This window comes from Hippoglossus hippoglossus, chromosome 13 (assembly GCF_009819705.1).
Source record: "Hippoglossus hippoglossus isolate fHipHip1 chromosome 13, fHipHip1.pri, whole genome shotgun sequence".
In the NCBI taxonomy this organism is placed as follows: Eukaryota; Metazoa; Chordata; class Actinopteri; order Pleuronectiformes; family Pleuronectidae; genus Hippoglossus; species Hippoglossus hippoglossus.
Window position 1 is genome coordinate 20,885,319 of NC_047163.1, and position 18,234 is coordinate 20,903,552.

General features: G+C 39.5%; 1 long non-coding RNA gene across 1 annotated transcript; it reads left to right on the forward strand.

The window, feature by feature from the left end:
- Positions 1-505: 505 nt before the first annotated feature.
- LOC117772941 lies at positions 506-17,131 on the forward strand. The gene is made up of 3 exons (XR_004615855.1): positions 506-727; positions 6,796-6,802; positions 17,119-17,131. It is a non-coding gene; the product is annotated as an uncharacterized LOC117772941 (long non-coding RNA).
- Positions 17,132-18,234: the final 1,103 nt, after the last annotated feature.

Genomic DNA, 18,234 nt, shown 5'->3' on the forward strand with positions numbered 1-18,234 from the left:
CCTGAAACTACTAATCTGAGGCTTCTTAGTTCCCTATGGAACTGACCTTGTCTGGGGATGTTTCTGGGTTTCTCCTTCTTGAACAAGTCTGTATTGTACATTTCATTGACTCGATAACATTTGGTCGGGTTACTATTTTAGTTGTCCTAGTATATGACACAGACAGACATTCTGACTGCTTTCACAGTACAGTATTTTAAAAGTACTCTTGCTGAGATAAAAATGTATGATGTGTTATTGTGCATGGTCCCTGATAAAATAATAAATACAAAATTTCATGCCAAGCCCAAGTTTGTGTCTTGGTTTTTTTTTAACAAAATGTCATGCTGTTATTGCTCATAATCATCTGCCAATTATACATATATGCATTGATGAGCATAGGTTGATGCAGCTGCGAGATACAGTCAGTCTTCTTTTAGTGGCCAGTTAGAGGCTGAACACTTTGCTCAAGAGAAATTGATTGGCATATGTTGAAGAGTTAGGTGAGGAATTTGAGGTTGTATTGAGACGAGAACACTTCTGAGTTTGAAGAAGCTCTGTTTAATTAAGGCAAACCTTCCTTATTGTCCAATATTTCACAACAATCACAAGCCATTTTTTTTCAGCAAATACTCTCCAACATGCTGCCAATTTGTAATATTGAACTAACCTCATGAGTTTGATGAGGGGGACTTGCTAGTTTGGGCAATAATGTTGCCAACTTTATCCCGTTGTCTCCACCGATAAGGTTCAGCAGGTTGAGATTCTCTCCTTTTCTTCTAAGAAGGGCAATATAATCCAAGTAGAAAATATAAACCATATAGACTCCCTGAGCAAATGACTTCATGAAAACAGAAAAATGGAACAGGGTGTTGCAATACCAGTTCTGTGTTGACTTCGTTTGTCAGAGCTTTTCTGAGCATCACATCAAGATGAGTCTCTGCATCATCCTCCAATGCCATAGTACCTAAACAATACAGATTAAACGTGTTAAAGCCACAATATATGATATGGTCACATTAGCCAGGCTTCCGTAGTTCTTGAATACAATGTGATTTGTTCTTGACTTAGAAACATTATGCTGGTGAGACATACAGCAAAGGACAAATCGAGCCAACTATAAGTATATGGAAAATAAAGAGTTGTAGATAAACAAGTACCTCCCCTGGCATACAAGTTTTGTTACAATTGTGTTGACATTCAAGTGCTCATCTGAAAATTATTAGGTTTTAACTATAAGCTTGCATGTGAGCCAGACTAATTTCAGATTAGAAATAGATTAGAAACACATTGGAATTTTTTAATTGTAACAAAACAACAGACTGTCCAGCAGTCAAGCAACTAGGCAGAGGGGAGAGAATGAAAATCATGCAGAGAGCACTAAAACTGGGAACAAGGCAGCCCTTGTTAAACACCTAGAGGAACATTTTCAGAAAACTGTATATTACGTTTGGAGTCATTACATTAATCTCGGACACAGGAATGCAGATTATTAAATGAATACAAAAAGCCCCCTTAAATTTAAAACATTCTAACAATTTTTTAAAAATATTTCACTTACAGTAATTGACAGTTATATTCCTTTTAAACACATGGAATACTTTTTTCTTTTTACTATATATTCTTAGGCATTTTTTTCCCCCCTTGTCTTAACTTTGTGTACCTGACTAGTAACTTTTGAAGCTGTGTCTTGACTAATCACGCTAGTTGAGAGTTTTGCAGTTTTTTCCCCCATATGGAAACTACCCAATTTTCCCAGGGGATCAATTATATATACGTACAGTACTACTTACCAGAGACTTCTAAATCCTCACAATAACTAACACACCAAATATATAGATATAGATTCACTGAACGAAAATAGTGAAACTAAAACCTACATTTCTCGCCATAAATATCGTCAAAACGCATTTTAATGAAGAAACATTCTTAAACATTACATTTTCCACCAAGAAAAGAGGGATCTCTGCCATTGTGCTTGAAAATATTGCTGCAGAGGCTTGCACAGGCACACTGGTCGTTCATATTGCTGTACATTTTTGTAAGAATTCACATGGAAAATTTTGAATATCTTTTCATAAAATATAAGAACCGTTTCATGAGACGATGCTGCTTTTGTGGAAGAACAAATGCTTGCTAGAGGTTGATTGTTAGGATGTCATTGGTAACATCTGCGTGCAAAAAGGGGTTCTAGTTTCTCAAGAAATAATACGATTGTTTCAACTTTTGGATCCAGAAGTCGATTGTAGCAAGCACTGGCTGTCCTGCTTATTTCCTAAGATTTTTGTGTTTTTGATTTTGCCTTTCTTTATTGTCCTAATATTATGACTTTTTTTTTCTTTTTAAATTGACTTTACTCACATAATATTATGACTGTTTTCTTATTGAATTTTTACTTAATTCTCGTAATATCACATCATTCTGAATATCTCAACAACTTGTTTCTCCATTTGGCCCTTTTACTCTGCAATAGGAAATAGCATGCAACATTTGCTCAAATTTGAAAAAAACCCCACAACAACTCTAATGCAAATTGGTAACCTAATTTCTAGCTTTTTAATTTGGCAATCAAACTGGGTTGTTAGGTGCAGTAAGTAAGACCAAGTTTAATTCGTACTGTTTTTAGTCTGTGTAAAGGCACAATAGGACCAAAGCTGCCAACCTCACTGTGATATGGCAAGAAGCAATGCTTCACATAAATCACAATCATCATGAAATTATTATAGGGTGTAAAAATCGAATTGTTTTATATTTCTCTTTGTGGGTAGATTGAGGTGTTGAGTAGAAGCAGATTAGCTGTTAGCTCAGCCATCTTACAAATAAACAAGTACTTCCTGAAACGTTTCACTTTTCATTTAAAAGAGATGTTGATATGAGTGCTGATAGGTATATACTCCACTTTGTGTTTAGATTAAAGTCAAACATCATCAAGAGCTAAATGGCGATTAGCACGGTTAAGCATTCTAATGTAGATTTAGACCTCAACATTAAGAATGAACTGCGACTGTTTAGTTTCACAGAAATTTAACTTATCACTCACAAGACACAAACATTATTTATTTTTTTAACTCTCTTGTTTAAAACTGCAGCAACTGTCACACGGTTGATGCCGCCCACTCAGCAGGTCACAGAGAGCTTCATCATGTAAGATAATCATTGCCAGTGCTTTCACTGCTGCAGCTCTGCCATCGAATGAAATCGAGTCCTGCTGTGGTCACAGGATTGGTTTCTGTGATTTGTACCCCTGGCTGTTGCCCATTTCTCTAGAGCCAGAGTCACTTGTTCCTGTGTTCACGTCTGCTTTAGAAGTTGTCTTTGTGGTTTGCCACAGCCCCTGACTACGAGTCCCTGGTTCCTTAAGTAACTAGTGTTAAATGTAGAATACATCCTTTTGACATATTAGGTCTTTGGCTTCACTTCAAAAAAGTTCCAGTGTTTGATTATTTAGCTTTGATTAGCAATTAGTTGAATGCTGCAGTGAATCTGTCTTTCCTTCTTTTTCTTTTCTTTCTTACTTACATGAACATGTGCAGACACATTGGATGTATTTTGGCAGAGTTCATGGGAATTATCGGAAAAAAAATCGCCGTCTGAGTTGTTCCAAAGAACTGAGAACCTTTTTATGCAAGACGACCCATAATAAAAGAAAGACCTCTCTATTGGTTCCAGTGCCTGGGCACGCACACTTCACAGATCACAAGGTCTTATGTTCCAAAAGTGTTATTAAGCGCCTAAGTACCTCATGCTCCAGTTAACAGCTCCGTTTTTGTCACATTTACAGCCCAAAAAGTCTGAATTCCCAAAAGCCATGTTTTTGGTATATTTTGATGGTGATGTTTGAGAACTTCGTCATTTCTATCTAGGAAAAAAATATTTAAAAATGTTAAATAAAAATACTAAATTTAAAACTATTAAATCCTTAATCTAAATACTACATGTAAATATTTAGTTTAACAAAGTCTAAGTACCAATGCTAATAAAATCACTGACAGTGTTAACTCTGGGTTGATTTAATAGATTTGGGTTTTGATATAGTTTGTTTAATTTATGTTTACATAACATCTTATCATCAGACACCTTGTTTCAGGTCTGCAGAAGTAATAAGGACACCTCCAGTCACCCAGCATGCTAATGCTAGCTTTCCTGAGAAAGCTGGACACTTATACTACCTGATGTTTTGTCTCAGTAACTTTCATTGTGTGTGAGTTTGAATATTAATAATCTGTGAAAAAGTTGCATGCATTAAAATGTATTAACTTTTCACTAGACTTTTCATCTGTAGTGGCAGGAGGCCTTTGTAATGTCAGTGACTGGCTGTAATCTGTGCACTTGAGGAAAGTACCTCAGTCAAAACAGAAACAAGACATGAATTCATATTAAACTGTTCTTTTGCTCTGTTTTGACTTATTAATGTCCATTAAACCTAAATCAAAAAAGTATGTATTCAACACTGTATTTTACTGACAGATGTCCCTACGTTTGTGATGACCTCAAGTATACACAGTAAGCTATGTATATAAAACATTTAATATTATGGAGTTCCTTTTTATTGCATAATTTTACATTGGACTTGTCTTATGCTTCCCAGAGCCTGCTGTGTCACTGCGGGACAATAACAGCCTTTCAACATGCATGTAGCCACCAGTGTGGTGTATTGACTGTATTAAAAAGATGGACGACAATGACGGCTCCCTAAAAATGAAGCCAAAGTGTGTTAATTGCAACCTGGTGGACAGCTGCAGTATAGGTCATGAATCCAGACTCCTCCATGTTGGTGGATGGGACAGGAGCCAAACTAAAAAGTCAAAGATGTTGTTATAAATAGCTGTTATCCATTTGATGTATGTTCAACTGCACATTTTTACGGAAAGTTTCTTTTAAGTAAGTCCTTTAATGCAATAATGAGATTGACACATGATTGGTCGAATGTGAGTATCGAGTGGGCCTCTCTACAATGGCTCCATTCCCCGAATGGTGCTAGGCAGGTTCTGGCTCCAAACTCTCAAAATTGTGTTAAAATCTGGATTATTTGACTTCATTTCTGGATAGTGCCATAAAGTGTATAGCATGTGCACAGACAGTTAACATGGGGACAGCACTACGGCCATGGGGTTGCAGTCTGTTGGTCATAGCAAGTTGGCACACAATGTGGAGCACCCACATGAGGAGTCATAAATCAATGCAATTGGGTAATTTACAACCAACAAGCCAGTGAGTAGCTTGTTTGTTAAGTGAATGGCTTGTTTCTTTGCCAATGTTGTGAAAATCAGTAACATACAAGCTTTTATTTATTCATTTTTTTATTTAATTTATGCAATTCCAAGCAGCACTTTGTTTTTGATTATAAGCATGCAGAAATGAGACCATATAATCTGCCCAATTTTTTTCCGTTTATCTCTTTTGCAGTTTTCCGTCAGATACTGTATTGTGGTCAAGTTGTACCCTCATTTGCATTGACTTCAGAGAAATCTAACTCTAAAGATTTCTGAAAACAGTTTTTGTGGAATAGTTCATATATAGAATAGAAAACGCTGAAGCTGCTGTGGCCAAAGTTACTGTACAGTTTTACTCTGGAACCAGTTCCTGGCTGAGTAAGTGGTCCAGTGTGTAGCATGAGACTACTCTGCAGACATTAGTGATTAATGGTCTGTGTGAGGCTTATGCTGGGCTGGTTACATCACTCTGTTTCTCTCACATTCTATAACAACATGACACCTGATACCTTGTCAAACCAAAAAGATCATGTCACCATGAGAGTTAGTTTTTCATATGTTTTAGAGTGGTGGTCTTTGATCCGATGCTGTCACATTGAAAACAGACTGTGAATAGCATGAGAACACCAATCATAAAAAATGGGCTTTACTGGTTGTGCGTATGCAGGCTTGACCACATGTTTTCCTTGCTCCGTTGTGTTGTTAAAATGCTATGACACGCACACATGCCTACATTTTATGGCATGAGCATGTCTGTAATGTATGTGCACATTTCCTGCAGGTGAAAGAATACAAGCATTATGTAATATAACTCAAGCCTGTGGTTTACATAGTCAAATCAAAATGTTCTCAGTGTTTGGCAAGGCAGTGAAAAGGAAGTCGCAACTTTATATGACTGATACTATTGCAATACCAGGGTTTTAGCAGTTTGAACTGAAGATAACTGAGGCTTAAACTTAACACAACACAAGACATGTGATGAGTGATGGACAGATGGGATCAGCGAGCCAAGCCAAGGATCAACCAAGTACAGTGCATTCATTTAAGGGCAACGTTAGAATTAATTCACAATGAGGACTAACAGTAAGTAATATTTCCCAACTATCAGCCTGTCATCATGTCGCAATCAAGTCAATGCTCAGGTCGTCTTTTGCAATATTTTAGTTTTAAAATAAGTTAACTCGACAATTAAGTTAAGTCAAAGTCAGCAGAATCATTGCCAGAATCAGGCCCAGCAAGTTCAATAGTAATGCTAAACTGTGGATGCGTTGAAAAAGACTCAGAAGTAATCATCTCCGATATTCAGCGAGGAAACTTTGATAATATAAAAAATCCAAACAAACTTTGTGTTTGTTACAGCGACAGTCGGGAAGCCAAGGATCCGAGGAACATGTTATGAGAGAGAAAATGAAAACTGTGTATTTTATTTTATCTTTTTAGGATCCTTTCCAGTATAACCACTGACCTTGTCAGGACCAGTAGATCTCATGGGGACCAAAGCCCTGTCCTAATGGGGCAGAATGTCATTTCTGACGTCCTGGATAAGGTTAGTGGTAAGATGTGACGTTTAGTTGGGCATGAATTGGTTAAGGTTAGGGATAAGGTTTTGGGTAGGCTGTCAACAATAAATGGAAGTGAGTATAACGTCCTAATAAGGATAGCTATGCGAACTGTGTGTGTATATGTGTCCTCTAGATTGCTTTGACTCCACCTGACTGACTTCCTGTGAGACCGTCCTCTGAAACGTTGCGTCCCCTCGGAGAGGCTCATCAGTATGAGCCGAAGGGAAGCGCTCTAGTGTAAACTTGTTAAGCAAACACAGTGTGTTGTGATTAAAACCATGCTGTCTCACCCCACGCCTTCACTACAGCCGAGGAGCAGCTCTCTGTTACTCGATTTTCTCTCCTTTAACTTTAGCTGATTTCTCCCAGTTTCCTCTTTACGCGCTTTTCTCTCCAGTGAACCCAATTCCCAGCGTGACGATACGATGGCTGCTGGCCAAAGCGGAGCAGGAGCCGCCTCTGTAGGATCAAAGCCTTTGCCATCTTCAGCAGATTCCTGCCATCCATTGATTCCACCTCCTTCAGATAACAAAGGGTGTTTCTGTTGCGCAGAGCAAGCAAGCATTCAAAATGTGCAAAGTCTCAGCGAGCAAGTGAATCACTCATTGTGGTGTCTGCAGCGTTCGACTTGACCTTCTTGACCAACTGGGTGTAGCACTTCTGAGCACTTTGTCACAGTCTGCTACAAGAAGAACAGTCCTCTGCTGTGGAAAAGCTTATAAAACATATCAAGATCATTTATTCTTGTGCTATTCACAACATTTTAAGAGTCTAAATGCACATTTTACAAACTGTTGCTATAGACATTAAAACTACAAAAAATAAGAGTGGACTGCAAAGAGCTGCTGACAGTGTAGTTTTTTAAAACATGCTGCTTTTCATTACAGCCAAGATGATTGCTGAAACATTAGGTGAGCAGCTAACTAAACCCAGCCCTTATTTTGCAAAGTTTCCATGGCAACTTAAATCTACATAGGCGCTGGAAAACCCCCAATTTAGTCCTCATTAGTAGGGAGCAAAGAGAGGGAAGAAGTGAGAAGGAAAGGATACAGACGGACTTATGTCTCTTTAGATTATCATGAAGACAGATCAGACTGGAAACGATAAGTTAAACTGAAGAATAGTGACAGTTGAGTTACACAGCGTGTATGTCTTAAAGAATGTCGTAAAACAATTTCAGGAGTAATAACTGGTTCATTTTTATGACTGAATGTGTGTAGTCCAGGTATTACTCATGATGTGGGGACCTAAATATCTTTTCACAGTCACATGACGGCGACTCGTCTTCCTTCTGGGTGACAGAAATCAAGTCTCCATTACATAAATCATTCAACAGAGACGTGATAAGGTTACAGTAAGGTTAGGTGTGTGTGCGTGTGTGCTGATGTGCTTTTGACTACATTCTGTTATAAGATTTAATCAACCATACAGCTGAAATGACACAGGCTGTGGTCTGGGGGAATATTACAGTATCTAATCTCCGTTTGAAGACCCTCAATCCTCACTTTGAAACAAGATTGGTGCGGTCACAGGACACCAACCAATATATTACCGTGGATGAAGTCGTCACTGTTAACCCACATTCACAACCATGATACCTTCACATTTATAGAGTTAAACCACACGCCTCTCTGCATCCAGAGGAGGAACTCCTGATCTGTCACCCTGATCTGAGGTTTAGATATGATGACTCAGCTGCAAGCCTGTTCCATGTAAGGCTGTAACTTAACAGAAATAAATATCCGAGCATCACTTCAGGTGGAATTCGCTCTCACTTAATCTCCTGAAATATATGGCTCCTTATGCTTCCCATAAAGACCAGACATCAATATCAGCCATCCTTTGCTTTAAGGACCTTTGACCTATTTACACACACTGGAATTAATATGCTTTCTAAATACAAATAAATGTCAGTGAGGTGTTAGGTTCCCATAGGTCACTTTGAAACTAATGCACACACCTTCCGATCTCAACATGTCATGCAGACCAGTGTGTACTGTGGTGCAAGATTTGTCGATGTAACTTCTATCTGGAGGCAGAAGAAGCAATGTAATCACAATTGTAAACAACAACACTGTAGACGCGCTCATGTGTTTACCCTGAAGAAGCATGACTCAGCCTTTTCATGGAGAGATCTGATATCAAAATCTGAAATGTGATTGGCTGTGTAAACACAGTCTCTCCCAGATCAATGCGTGGGCTTAATTCTTCCCACAGGAGCCAGGGTCAGCTTAAATACTGTATGTCCTGCCACCATGTTAGTAAGCTGACATTAGCATTCAGCTAAGCATTGCTGTGCAGAGAGGTGCAAGCTGTTTAGCTTATGCTTTATTTTTCAAAGACATAAAACAAGATATATATATATATATATATTATATATATATATAAGAAATGAGAACAAATTAGTTCAAAACACAATTGCCCTAAACACAGACTCAAGAGCATTGATAAATAATACAGTTGAATGATTGATCATTGCACAAGTATAACCGAAATCACTACATAGTTGTTTTTAGCTTGTGTGTGCACTGCGATATTGTCTGAATACAGTTGCGGTTATAAAATCAGGATTTTGCCCGAGCAGTTGCTCGAAAATGGTTAGAGGTGACTACTGATTAACATGTGGTCTGAAATGGGCCACATTTCAGTCAATACTACTTCTATTGTCCTGTCAACAGAACAATGTATTTATTGTCTATAAGTTTACAGTGTCACAGGAGACTTGAACCAATCCTGGCTTACATCACAGGCCCAAGATACAGAGACAAACAACCATTCACTCTCTCATTCACATAGAGTCTCCAATAAAGTCTTTGGACTGTGGCATGAAGCTGGAGTATCTGGAGAAAACACACAGGGAGACATGCAAACACCACAAGGAAAGGCTTCCGGCCATACGGCTTCAAATCTAGAACCTTCTTGCTGTGAGGCAACAGTGCTAACCACTGCACTGGGTCTGAGCAGGCAGACTAGGAAAGAAGCAAACAGAAAATGGGCTGGAACTGGTTGATACTAGGCACAAAAAAGGCATGCCATAAATATGTTCCTTAGCATATTACCCGATCTAGAGACTTTGAGGTACTTAGCGGTTCAACAACAGTAGTCTTGTTAGGTCACCCACTTTGTGCCATGCTCATGGCTCAGAGAACTTGTTTTTATGCCGTTAAACGTAGAAAAATTAATTTGCACACGCAGTGAATGCATTAGCTCCATGCACTTTGCACATATAGACTAAAATAGTGACCTTAGAGTTGTCTATATTTAATTGTGAGATCAGAAAAGCATTTTGACAATTAATTTTGAACTTCCGAGTTCACTCCTCACATTGAACAGATTTTATCATTGAGCCAAGGCTGTGAGAGAAACACCATTGTCCACAACACTCACAAGTCGAGTTGCATTCATTCACAATAGCAGTGGTGTTCACTGAGGAGCAGGGCTGGAGGTCAGAAGAGGAATGGGCTTGGCAGAATAAGTGGTGTGGATAAGGATATCAGAGAGACGTGTAGAGCTTTATCTTAGGCCAGAAAGCTACAGACAGAATTCAAGAAGCTTGCAGTTGACCGCAAGAGTCTGATAAAACCAGCTCCTAAAAGCAGGGCAAAGACCAGCATGTTAATGGTGATAGAGAAATGTACAGCTTCAGATTGTGGCAGGGTTAGACACAGTGAAAGCACAAGGAAGCAGAAGTGTTTTAACCAAACAGCTTCATGTGCATCACCGCCCTCTGGGCTGAAGTATAGATGCTTATCTCCGTTTGCATGTAGTCTTGAAAAACTAAGATGAACACAATCAGATCTGTACTATAGCCAATGGAGATGGATATACAGTGTGTAAACAAAACTATATCTGGATTTTAACATGTATTTACATTTCTTTTTACCTTTTTAAAAGATAATAAAGAAGGCTTTCCTCCATAATTCTGTATGTTTGATCTACTTATTTCCATTTCATCTATTTTTCTTCTTTTCACTGCAGACTATGCTGTGTCTTACAGCCCCAGTGTGACTCATTCTTCCACTTAACCAACATTGCATTTACATGGAATCAGTTTACTTTACTAGAGACATAAACAGGACATATGATGCTGGGACTGAGACTTGGCAGGTACAGCATTCAGCAGTTTCTGCAACTTCCCATGTAGGGTTTGTCAGAATAACACATTATCCTGAAAGGCCTGACCCCTAAAAGCACCAAGCGTCAAACAATCCCCATTCCCAGCTTGGAAAAATCTGTCTCCCTCTGCCTGTAATGGAATGACATCAAGGCAAGGGGAGTTAACAACAGGAGCTTTGGGTCCTCTGAGAAAGCCCAGAATCATCCGTCACCCTAGGGATCCTCTCAAAGACCTCTTAGCTGTAGCTGCTTAGCCTAAAATGGTGTTGCGAGGAGGCTGTAGTGACGATGAACAAATGAATCCATATGGCAAGTCTCCTTCCCCTGTGGCTCTGGGAACGTGAACACTGAGTATGACAAGTCTAACATCCCAGAAGAAGGAGGTAAATGTTTGACATCAGTGCTGCAGCCGTGCTTGGTGATCACTCCCTCAGAACTTATGTTCACACCTCATGTCATCAATTCAACCAGCCTGTCTCTATCTACCATCTATCATGTATACATCATGTTCTGTACATTCAGGGTATGAAATCAATTCTTTTCCTAGTTACCTCTTCAAGGGAACAGAGCGTGTGTTGTAGTTGGCAGGATTCTGCTCTTGAAGGAAAGTTAAGACTGATATTAAATACTTACAAAAATAAATGAACATTAGAAATAATTAATCATTCTGCCTGGATAAAAAAATATAAAATCTTGCGGTGCCAGTTTCACCCTCTTTTAGCTTTGTTTGTTTTTTGTCCCTACCAGCTCCAGTGGGAAATATCAGTGTCTTTAGCTACTAAATGCTCTTTAGTGTTCTCCAAGCTGCTAACTGGGTCTGTCTTTTCCGAGTTAAATTGTGGGCCTGATCTTAAACCACATATAAAGCTAAGTAATGACAAGGGTCTGTAGATTCAGCTGATTCATCCTGTGGGTTCATCACTATAAAATGTGTCATGTCTGTTTTAAAGTTAAGACCGGATCCAGTACCTAAATTAACGTGGGCTGAGAGATTACTTTTTTTTTTTTCAAATTTAGCTTATCTTCTGTTAATAGCTTTACGTGCTGTTATATTTTCATACTAGCTTAACATGCTGGTAAATAGACCTTATAATGAAGTTTTGTTATTCCTTTTTCAAACCACTGCTCTAAAGTCAAGACTTAATATATTCAGTCTCATTAGGTGTAGTATCTCACATATTGTCTCAGTATGTGTAAACCAAAGAAGCCCCGCAATCAGCTCAGAAGATGCTTCATAATCATTACATTAGGGAAATGTATTCTCGAACATAATGGACAATGCAGGAAAATTACTTTCTTACTCTTTTTTGATCAATTGTTATTTAGTGGTGGACAGTGCTGTTGTAGGAGCTGCTCATTTCAGATCAGGGCTAACTATCGTCAGATATCTTTTGGATTTGGACTTTTCTTTTGAAAATAAATACACACATAAGGTTCCAAGATGGTAGGGTTTAGAGTTACTCACTTTTAAAATTCTAAGTATAAAATTCAAATATAATAAAAAAAAAAAAAAAGTCATAGTAAACACACTACAAAGTTATTTAATAATGAAATGCCCAGATATAAACAAAGTGAGCAAAGATGCTCTTCACAGCACATGGTCTACATGGTTGCACCCATTATCATTCTGCCATAGAATTAAAAAAAACAAAAAACAGCTTTGGCTTCTTTGTATATTTCTTCAACCAAATCTATTTTCTTGCACTAAGGAGCGACAGAGTCCAGTAGAACAAACATTCTTGCTCTTTCAAAATCAGGATCCATAAATGATTCTCTGAGAAATCAATGAAAATGTTGCAAAATGTCAAATCTCACAATGAGAAAGTGATTAAAAAAATAAACCTCCTGGATCTGGAATCTTGCTTACCATCAAACAAACTATCTAAACCAACCAACAAACAAAAGGACTGGGGTGAAAACATGACAGCTTGGTGTAGGTGAATAATGTGGGCAACATGCAGAAAGAAGCACAGCATAGTTTACATTTTGGTCCCTGTGTAACACTTGAGCATAGGTTCTATCAAGTTCTGTAGGAGCGTTACACTGCATATTTCAGTGAATGGTAGTTAATTTGAATTCAGTGTATTTTCTTCGCAAAGCGCCTCTGTCAAACAGGTGGAGATCTGGATGTATTTCCTGAACCTCACAGCCAGTTGTCTTCAGCCCTCCACATGCATTTAAATCTGCAACGCTGCTCATTCTGACTCTGTGGCTCCGTCAATATAAAGAAAGGCCATCTTAAAGCTTTAGCAATTCCCATGGACAGAGAAGCGTTAACCCTTCATGCTCATTAGCCACAGGATTGGGATTTGAATAGGACAGGTGTCCACTGGGCCGAAGGCAGGGGCTGGTGTTAAAGGGATAGTTCACGGGAGTTTTAACTGCATGGTGCTGCTGCTGTATGAAGAGAGCTCCTGTCCAGATATCCTAACTGATTTACACAACAACACAGCAGATAAAGGGATAGCCAAAAATAAAGATTATTATCAGTATCTATATACTCACCACTATGCCGATGGAGGGGAGGGTGAAGTGTTTGAGTCAACAAAACACTGTTGGAGTTTCAGGAGTAAACAGTGTTGCAGCCAAATCCAAAACAATCGAAGTAACTGGGGGACCACTTCTTCTAACGTATAAAAACAACAGAAAAATATGTAAAATGCGTGAACTATCCCTTAAACTGATGTGTTGTGTAAATCACATGGGATATCTGGACAGGAGCGCTCTTCATACAGCAGCAGCCCACACTGGAGTAAATGTCATTTTCTAAATACACAGGACCAGTGGAGACCAATCCATTCACAATGCTACTAACATCCAAGTCCATTAAAAACTCAAACAGTGATGACACTGGAAGACAGTGCAGGTCTATGCTCCTTCCCTTGTCAGTGCAGGATGGTGTGCAGAGGTTAATTGTGTGCAGGAGCTGTGTGCCAGTGGAACAGAAAAGTAATGGCTGACCTAACAGGGTTGATATAATTTCCAGACACAGTCAAATCAGTCATTTTATTACAGCAGTGTCGCATACATTGTCTCATGCTTCTCCATAAACTAGTCCAGACCACACACAATTGTTTTTACTAGTAGGATTACTTCAAACCACTTGTGTGAATCATAGCTCTGTCAACCCACTGTACCCATCCACACCCAACATTATAAAGGCTGTTACTCAGCTGAAAGTTGTCCAAACTCTTCAAACTAAGATTCATGTGGGGATTAAAGAGTTCACAGAAAGATGTGGATGCCAAAAAATAGGAACACGTTGCAGACATGCATGGTTTGCCAATAAGTGTAATGATCAAAATATATTAACATCTTAATAACAATATTTAATAACTTGTAATTAATTCATGATGAAGAATTGAGAAGGTCAGTTTCATATATTGTGTTTCATATATTGTCTCAGGAATATCTTTGCCTCTGGCTGTATTCCACCTCGAGTGCGCACTGACTGAACAAATAAAAGGGTTTTAAATGTTCATGTCAACAGGGTCAAAAGTTAGAATCACATCACTGTGTCAACTCGGACACGCACTCATCACTCCAGCTTGTTCTTCCACCCACCAACTTTTCTATCCTCCTCATATCTGTCTTTTCTATAGGATGCATTGAGAAAGGCAGGAGACTGTAGCGGTGCGTAGTTAATACGGGGCGCCATCCCCTCCCACATCCTGAGTCAAAAAGGCCTGTCTAAAAATGTTAAACATAATTTAATTATATAATAATATTTTACTCGTACAATGCTCCTGGTTGAACCTAGGCACCTGTGAGCATTCAATATACGTTGTTTTCAAATTGTATTTGGTTAATTTGTGTCTTAATACATATACTTCCTGGTGTGGGTGACGGCCAAGTGGATGTGAATGTGGGTCCTGAAACTTTTGGCAACCATCTGCCTGGCAGATCTTAACGGCTGCTTCCAGTAGCCTTTCTCTGACTTCTTTGTCTTCCACGCCAAAATCAATCTGGTGCCTGATCATTGAGTCTTTCAGTGTTTCAAAGTTGCATGACTGCGCTTTTAGCCACAAGTCCGTCAGAAAGCTATCAAAGGGCTCATGCTGATGCTGTTTACGAGACCGAAACGCGTCTCTCTCGTACGTCTCGTTCTTCTTTGGAGACCAGTGAGCGTCAAATTTACTAAGCACTACATCCAACTGTCTTTCTTGGCTGTCGAACAGGAACGTGTTATAAACTGCTATTGTTATTGTTAGCAGCATTGCCACCTTCCTAGCATCCGGCTTTGTCTCCAGTCCCAAGGCTGCAACGTTTGCTGTTTGAAGGTGTGCCAGTTCTGGTCGACGTTCCCCGTTAGTTTCAAACTGTCCGGTGGTTTTAATTCCATGTCGCTCTACTTAGTTTACTCCTGGTACCATGTTATCTTCGCGTTTGGAAGAATGAGGCTTAGTTTAGGTCCCAACGTAACTTTATTACACAATGCCTTCAGCAACATACATGTGCATCTTAGTGTCTTCTTACTCTAATGTTTTCTGCGTCTTTAATTACTCCTGTTGCCACCTAGTGGATAAAACATGCAATAGCATCTGATCGCAACACACAGGACCTGAGGCTGGTCTTTAATTTGTTGTTGCAGATTTTCCTCGGGACGCAGCTCTCTGTGCCCCAGACACTCCCACTTTTATTTACAAGCAATAGGTATTGATTTACGTTTTTTTAAATCTAATGTGATTGCTCGACCCTCGACGCCGTCTCTTGTACGCCTGACGTCACTGGATTTCGTCTAATGCTAGCTGACTGGTAAACATATGGGGACTTCAAATTGAACTGGGGAAAATCTGGCAACAAGAAAAAAAAAAGAGGATAAGGGAGCTTGGTCCGGACCGACCCGTTTTACAGATTCAGCAGCAAGTAATGAGGACGAGCTTACACCCAGGGCTCCACCCGCTCTTGTTATGAGAAACAGAGGTGACTAACTGGATGTGGTGTAAATAATGTCTTTAAATGCTTCCCCTGTTTGCTGTTTTGCTGTAAGGTTGCCACAGTCACAATGATGCTACATTTTGCATGTGGACTGGCATATTGTGTGTTGTTTTGTTGAGTCCAGCACACACACACACACACAAAATAATAATAATTTAAAAAAAACTCACCCCCCCAATACATTTTATCATCAGCCGCCACTGGTACTTTGTTCATTTGTGAAATGTGTTTGATGTTTCCTGAATTCGAAAGGCTGGTCATGTTGTATGCCTTACGCCCTGTCTACACTGATGTGGATATTTTGCAAAACCATCGTCATCCTCTGCATTTGGGCCTCTTGTCCACATGCAAATGGTATTTACACCTACCAAAGTGCATTTTTCGAAAAAACCTCTGAGCCTCTGTTTGGCTGCGTCAGTGATCGTGTGATTGAGTGTGTTGATTGCTCAAGGGAGCTGATTAGTGCCCGACTGACAGCTAAAGGGTTAAAGGTCAGCGTGCTGCCATGTACATTGTAACTGGTTATCATGCACAGAGGTTAGAGGAGTTGGTTGTGTCAGCATTTACTATGACAACAACATGGAAGTCAATGATTCACATCCCATTTTCTACCAACAGTTGGTGTCTGTTAAACATGACAGACATGTTTTTCTAACCTGCGAGTTTATCTTGTAATTAACTCTGACTGAGAAGGTTTAAGTGTCTGAACTTAATCAAACCATAGAGGTGATGGATTAGAATTCCCTCCTGTGAGTGGGTTTTAGAACAGTCATAGTTCACAGGTGTTTGTTTAACCAGTCCACCCAAGATGTCATCATGTAACTTCCAGAGATTACCCACAAATCATTTCACCATCACGTGAGGTCTGCTCTTTCACCCGACAACCAGGAGTCACAAGACGTGACATCACTAAATTCTCATATTTACGAACCCAGCCCATCTGTCCTGCTTTATCCTCGAGGAGACCAAAACAAAAGATCTAATACTGCTGAGTCACCGCTAATAAATTCAAAACTTCACTTTCTGTGGCTGGAGAAGCACACACACAATTTTACTTACGGAAATATGCTGCATCTCATTTAGTAGAGGTCCAGTTCTCTTCTTCAGAGGTGTGTTTTAGATAATGAAGCTTTAAAAGACGGCTTTTTGATGGTGAAGGAATTGTGTTTTCAGGAACCTGCCCTCACAGGCTCAACTGACGGACTACGTATTTAAGAGAACTATAAAAAGGGCGCAAAACACATCTGGGTTCCAGGCTCTGTAGTTAAGGCTTTTCATGAGCGATCTCATGGAATTCAGAGCATCAGGAGTTTTTGTTTAGATGAACATTAACAGGAAATTACATCTTAATCTTTTACAACCATAAAGGGTTGTATATATTTAAAGATATGTTGACCCTGAGACAAAGCATCCAAGGCTGGTGTATTGTTTTCTTATTGTCAACAAATTCAGAGAAATGCCTCAAATCAATGGTATACAAGTCTGTCTGACACAGGCTAGTAGAATCAATCCATTGTGAATTAATTCATTGTGATTTTGGTATTTTCAGGAATTTGTTTACAATAACAATCATTTTAGAACATGGGACAAGATGGTGAATATCCCCTATGTTTAAAGGTCTTCTGCACTTGCCAACCGCCAGAAGATATTAGGGATCACCAGCAGATGTTAGCAAACATTGCAGATGTTAGGTATATATGTATACCTTAGTTTGTTTTGGCCTTCTAGACACCTTCTGCTAAGGCTGACCCACCATATGCAGATCAGACCTGGGTTCTTGTTCAAAACGACCTCTCTGGTCAGTGGAGAACGCCCTCTCATTCCCTGTTTCCCCTCTCTATTGTTTACCTTCTTTGGGAGAGACTCACTTTACAACCAGTGCGGATGTGTCTGAGCTTAGCTGGAGTTGGGCAATGCGGCTAGGATGAATCTTCATTCAGCCACTGCTGAAGGTTTTTGGGTGAAAGAAGATGTCATATGTTGCTCTAAGCAGGAAGCTGATTTTGCATGCCTCCATCTCCCATAGGTCCTTCCAGGTTTCTGTAACAAGGCTATTATTGTCAGGTTTTGTGTGGAGCAGGTGGACCCAAGATGCAGAGGCAGATGTTTCAACAAAAAGTGTCCTTTTAATGGCAAAAATCTACTAAACAGGAAAAACAACTAGAATAGGATAACAAAAGTCTAAACTGAAAAATATAGAGCACACTGGGGAAAACACTAGGAACTCACGAGAGATGGAGATGACGCAGAGGAATGACAAGCACGAATGACGAGGCATAAATGATGACAAACCAACAAGGACAAAGGGAAGCACAGAGACTTATATACACAGGGAAGGCAGGGGCAATTGAACACAGATGGAACACATGAGGACTGGTGCCGACAATCACAAGGGCAGGAAACAGGACAAAGACAGGGAGTCAAGA